Here is a 6,040-nt window from a genome sequence, read left to right as displayed (position 1 = left end):
CTGTCTCAGAAGAAAGGAATAGAGAGCGTTTCAAAGGTGGAAAGCTAAAAATTGATCAAAGAAAATACTCTTTCATATGATGTGTGACTGAACTATAAAACTCACCTCCACAGAAAGCCACTCAGGCCTAGCATTTAGGAAGATTAAAAAAATCAGAATTTGAACACTGATTAAGAGTGCTCGGAGTTCTGATTTTCACTGTTTTGAAAGAAAAAAACCTTGGTACCCTTAATGATTATGTTTATCATAAAATAGCTGGCAACAGATAGGATTTTTGCAAGGGCCATTATTTCAAAAAGACTTGGAAATGTTACCAAACGGATTTTATATTTTACAGTGATTTAATTGCCACCTGATTCATGGCTGTCAATCGTTTAGTAATCAGCGGCCAAATTCTTCAGGGCACTGAAATCAGTCAATTGCATCAGCGAAAAACTCCAGGTTTAAGAAATCACGTTTGGGTCAAACGCTGTTCTAGGAGCCAGCAGTAGTTAAGTGGAGACGTCAAATAATAAATAGGGAGTATAAGACTTCTCAGACCTCCTTCTGCGACCCAGAAATAGCCTCTCCTGGGAAGCCAGTGTCCGCCTCTGGGTCTGCAGAAGATACTGCTATGATAGTTGCAGCTGTCTCTTCCTGCCTCCGTGATTCTCACCACCCGTGCAGCTTCCAAGGGTTTAATTAAGCCGGATCCTCCTCATTGTTTGTCTCTTGCAAAGCACGGCTGGCGGAGCGCTCAGCAGCGGTACAGCAGATGAGCTAAGGCACGTCAAAAGCCCTGGATCAGCCCCCACCTGCCTTCCTTACACGATCAGCCCACTTCCAAGAAATCTTTTGATTTCCGAACGGTTGCTGTCACAGCTGTGTGCAGAAAGCTGAACGACTGAGCGCCATCGCTCGGCGCTTCGGCCCTGCATTTATCACACGCTCAGTGCCACGGCGAGGGCTGTACCAAACTCCTGTCTTGTGCAACACGGAGCAGCTCTTCCCTTTGAGAAGGAACGATCAAAGCGCTGGGGATTGAGGCCTCGCCACCTCCTCTCCGCCTCCCAGCAAAAGCCTGAACAGCCCAGGGTAATCCCTCGCTGCTGGTGACTGAAAGAGAGAAAATAAAATCAGTCCTTATAACTTTTGCGAGCAGGGATGAGGCCTTTCTGGACCGAGGTGTGTTGCTGTTTCGATCTGTCAGTAACGTGACACAACTAAAATGCGACGGTAAGATATCTCTCAAAAAACTGATGCAAAACTAAGTCTCCCAAGTCTCATCTGGATGTTCGTAGGCACTGGTCTATTAATGGTGTCTTGAGTGAGGGGACGCTGTGGAAACGTTGCAAGCAGCCAGCTACACAGAAAAACAAAAGTGTTGTATAACTTGATAAATATAGTTCTGATGCTATCTTTGAAATATTTAGGCTGGGTGAAAAATCCAAAGAAAAACGTCTGCTGTTTTAAAACGCAGCACTAGAAGGAGGTGAAGGGGAGCTGGCAAAAGGGATTTATGTTTCTCCTGCAGGAACAATGTCTTAGTATAAATCCCTTGTATTGTGTGTAATCACATAGGTTACACCTACCAGTGGCCAAAGCATCCAGACTTTAGTTTTATCACTGCTGGTCATAAGAGACTGAAAGGACAAAGCTACATAAATAAGCCCCAAGCTGGCTGCCACCAGGCTGGTGCACCGACAGTAAAACCAACAGCACTTTCTGCTTCTCAGTATTGAGCTGACTTAAGGAAACAAAACAAAACCAAATATTGGTTATTCACAAAAGTCACTCTGTCTTTCAAATATGCTCACTCCATTTTGAGCTGCACACTAATCACTGTTTCTTAATTCTGCTCAAATGATGCCTTCCAAAGTGAACCGCTTACACTTTTCTGAAAAGAGATTTTAATAGATTTTTTTTTTTAATTACAAGAAACAAGACAAAATAATCTGAGATATTTTTAGCTTAATGTATTGATGAATGGAGATGTAAAACCAACGGGATCGAAATGAGCTATATTTAAATTGTGTTTAGGAATTTTACTGCATGCTATTTTCCTTCAGATGTAATTGAATAAATACAAAAGGAAGAGACAAAGCTACATTAAAATTCAAACTAAAGCTAATTGGAAAATAAGGGGCTTAGAAGAAAACACACTCTTGGTACAAGGACTGTTCCTGTGTTCCATCAGAACATTTTTTTTTATGAAAAAGTTGTCACCAGCTGAAATCCAGAGCCAGTCATATAAAAGGAGGAAAGCCTAGGGCAACATTTGGAAAGAAACTTTCACAGTGAGCAACAAAAGCTTTGTCCAGAAGTGAAACCTTATCTGGGAAGATACGAAGCCCCAGAAAGGGCTTTGGGACTGACAGGGCCGGCATACTGAGCAGGTGATCGGGGCATGGCACCAGGGTATGTGATAAACGGGCTGAAGGAAAGCAGGCACCATTTTCTCAATAGTGGAAATTTGAGAAAAGACCTCCAGAACCAGCAGTATGATTCTCTACGGTTTGAACACTGTTTTGAGGCCTAGAAAATTCACATGTGCTTTGTTGGTTATGTACAGAAAGAAAACATAGCACATAATGAAGGAAAGAGTGTGAAGCAAAGGCAGCACATGCAACTATTTTTAACTCTTGCATCATCATTTGGGTTTTCCCAAATCTTGAGATTTTTCAGAGTGACACACAAAGAGTTCTTTTGCAGCTTCTTCTGCCTTCTGGCCTCACATCCTCCAGTATTTCTCGCGGTGATGAAGGCTAAAATGCTATTGCTTCTGAATAATTACTAAATTGTTCATGTGATCATATACTTCCAGCAGCTGAGTTTAAAGAAAGCCAAAATTCAGTATTTTGATTGAATTACGAGATTTGGAAACACTGGGAACGTGACATGGGGGGATGAACAGATAACGTAATAACAGCGGAGAGCTGACCTGCCGGTTATGCATATGGAATAGACTTGAATGCAGGAGTAGGAAGGAATGAGTTTAAATATTAGAAGAGAGGACAAAAAGACACATTAAAATGTGAACAATTTTTATTATACATTTGCTAGTAATCCAACCTACTTTTAATGAACAGATACAGCAAATTGCTGAAAATGTTCAATAAAATACAAATTACGATTTTTGATGGCATTTAATAGCAGTCTCTTATAAAAGCGTGTCATTGCTGGTATGTTTTTGAGTACAGTCTTCATAATATTCAGGCCAACACTCTTATAAAGCACTTTCTCATAGCTAAGAGGTATAATAAAATCTGTATGAGTATTGCTTATGCATGTGCAATTCTGAACCGTGATAAGTAGGATCAGATATCAAACTGAACTATGCTAATTTATATCCACTGAAGGTCTGATCTAGAAGCAACCATTCTCCCACCCTCAATGGACTCCCCGTATTATTAAATTAATTGCACTTCTTCAGCAGCCTAAGTGCATGAGGCTCTGTCAATGCACTTAGGAAAACACAAGTCCTCTTCCAGAGGTTATGGCAACTATGCACAAGGTTCTCTGCTGTCTAGACTTTTAATAGTCCTACAGTTATTCAATTCTTGCAGATCTTTGATCTCGTTTTCACAGGATCCCAGCTTGCAGAAAACACTGAGTTCTGGTCTCGATTCTCCATCCCACGTAGGTTCTTTCTCCTCTCAGTGTCTAGCAGAACAACCTGGCCTGATCTGCTCACCTGTTCGAAACAACAGCCAACACATCAAATGCTACGCTTACTTGCCTTTCATCTGTCAACATTTTTCTTCTGCTTGCTGTTACCTGTTTTCCACCGAAGCCATTACCAGAGCTGTAAAGACCCTGTCTCTCTAACTACCTCCACAGCTGGGCCTGTCATCTTAGTCTGATTTCTCCCCAGGATTTTGTCATTACAGATGTCCCCAAGCCTCCTCCTCAGGAAGTCACTGCCTTCTCACACACGTTCCCTCTCCTCGCCTCCTCCCTCTGCTCCACAGGCCTTTCTCCAGGAACTGCCACCTGCAGCTCCCCCTCCTCATCCTCACCACGAGCGGGCAGGCTCTTGCCCCTGTTTCGCAAGAGTCTCCAGCCCCCATTTGCCAGCACCTCACCCATCATCGGCAGATCCAGGGCACAGGCAAAGATATCAGCTGCACGCTACTTCCAGTAAGAGCTCCAGTTCCACCATCAGCCCCATGATTTTATCTGTAGGGTGACTCCTATGGGTTGCATTATGCCTTAATTAAGCATCAAAGTATGTCCGTGAGTCATGTGAAGACAGATATTATTTTATTTCATAGATGATAGCTCAGTCAGCTGAATCCAGCACTATTCGGATTATGAATGGCACAATCACGAATACACTGTGGTATATCCTCCAACACTCATCTTCTTCCAAAACAAATATTACTTGATTTGTGATCTGATGCTTCATGTAACGACATGCCAACTATATAATGAGTATGTTTGGTGTTTTTAAACCCTGGGTTTTTTCCCCACCAAAATTTCTGTTGTGGCTAAGAAGATGGAGAGCGTCTCTTAAAACGACTGAGTTTTCATTTTCCTTTATTTTGCTAACCACTACACAATTTTAAGCTTTTTTGCAAAACGAAAATTTACGGTGCCCATAGAATCAAAACGAGCACGCTGCTGACTGAGTGAGCATTTGATCAATGCATCACAGCAAAGCTAAAGAGAAAGGCTAAAGAAAGAGGTATAACGTTTTAAACCTAGGCAGTAACATTGTTACGCTTACTTTGTGAAGCACTATTTTATGTAACAGATCCTTATTCCACTCTGGATGGATAACAACTGTGAATTATAATTTTATTTTCCACTTAGTGGAGCCTATTGACTTGGACTAGTTCTTGCCAGGGAACCGGTTTCGTAATAAAGGCAGTAAATTCTGATTTTGTGCTTGTTTGATAATTAATAGTGCAGTGTCAGCAGCAGTGAAAAATGCAAGTATGATTTTTTTTTTCCTCTGCAAGTTATAAAAGATGGGTTATAAATCAATGACTTTATGCTGAGCATCTAAGGCACATATCATTTACTAAAATGAGCTTAGCAGACTCAGTGGAGGTTCCGTTATGTTTGTGAAGGTATGTGTGCAAGGCTCTCCGGTTAACCCAGCATCCTTGTCCCCAAGCATAATTATACAGATACAGTTACACCGGCAACCATTTCCCCCCCCCCCCCAGTGGAGACACCGTTTATAGCAACACTGCTTTTCCCTTATTGCTAAGACAGTGCCAAAAATAGGTGTGTGGGGGTGTCAGTATACATGCTAGTTATAAATATAATATATATAATAATATGTTTATCATAGATGGAAAAAAAGAGGCACAGAAATGAAAATGCCATGTGAACTTGACACTATCGAGTTATTTTTCTTACCACCATCTTCCAGTATTTACCAAGACCTAAAATAAAAACAATAGCCTTAGCCTTAACTAAGCTAGAGTCACAGCTCTAACAGATGGCTCTATCAGACAAGCTTTTAGCATAGAGCAGACCTGAGCACCTCACAGCCATGAACGATGCGGGGACCCTCACGACAACCCACTGAGATGAGCAAGTGAAATCCCCCGTGTGCAAGCACAAAACGGGGAGTGAAGTCTCAATTCAGCCAAGTATGCCTGTGCCTCCGAGTATGCAAGACTATCTCCTTTGAAGTGACTTATAGCTGTAAATGCAGGATTAGGCCCATGTGATTTACTGAGAAGTCAGAGGACTTCCATGGACTCCACTTATGTCTTCTGCTGCACGAAGTAACTCTTCCAAGGACACCTGTAGCAGGGTCAGGAGGTGAACCTAAGTGCCACTGTGTGACTTTCCCTCTAAGGTCAACTTCCAGCACAGATTCTGTAAACGGGACCTATAAAATCAGCTCCATCACAGCAAAAAGCCATGCTAGCCCGACCGTTCCACAGTCCCTAGGGCTTTCTGTATGTCCGGTTTCAGAATACTTGTGCCATTGCAACACGTATAGTGCCTTTGCCATACAGTCATTTTTTCCCCGATTATTCAGAAAAGAAAAAATAATTTGACAAATGGGAATTGCGTGACCAATACTATGAATAACCAG

Source organism: Aptenodytes patagonicus, chromosome 1 (assembly GCF_965638725.1).
Source record: "Aptenodytes patagonicus chromosome 1, bAptPat1.pri.cur, whole genome shotgun sequence".
In the NCBI taxonomy this organism is placed as follows: domain Eukaryota; kingdom Metazoa; phylum Chordata; class Aves; order Sphenisciformes; family Spheniscidae; genus Aptenodytes; species Aptenodytes patagonicus.
This window is presented reverse-complemented; position numbering follows the sequence as displayed.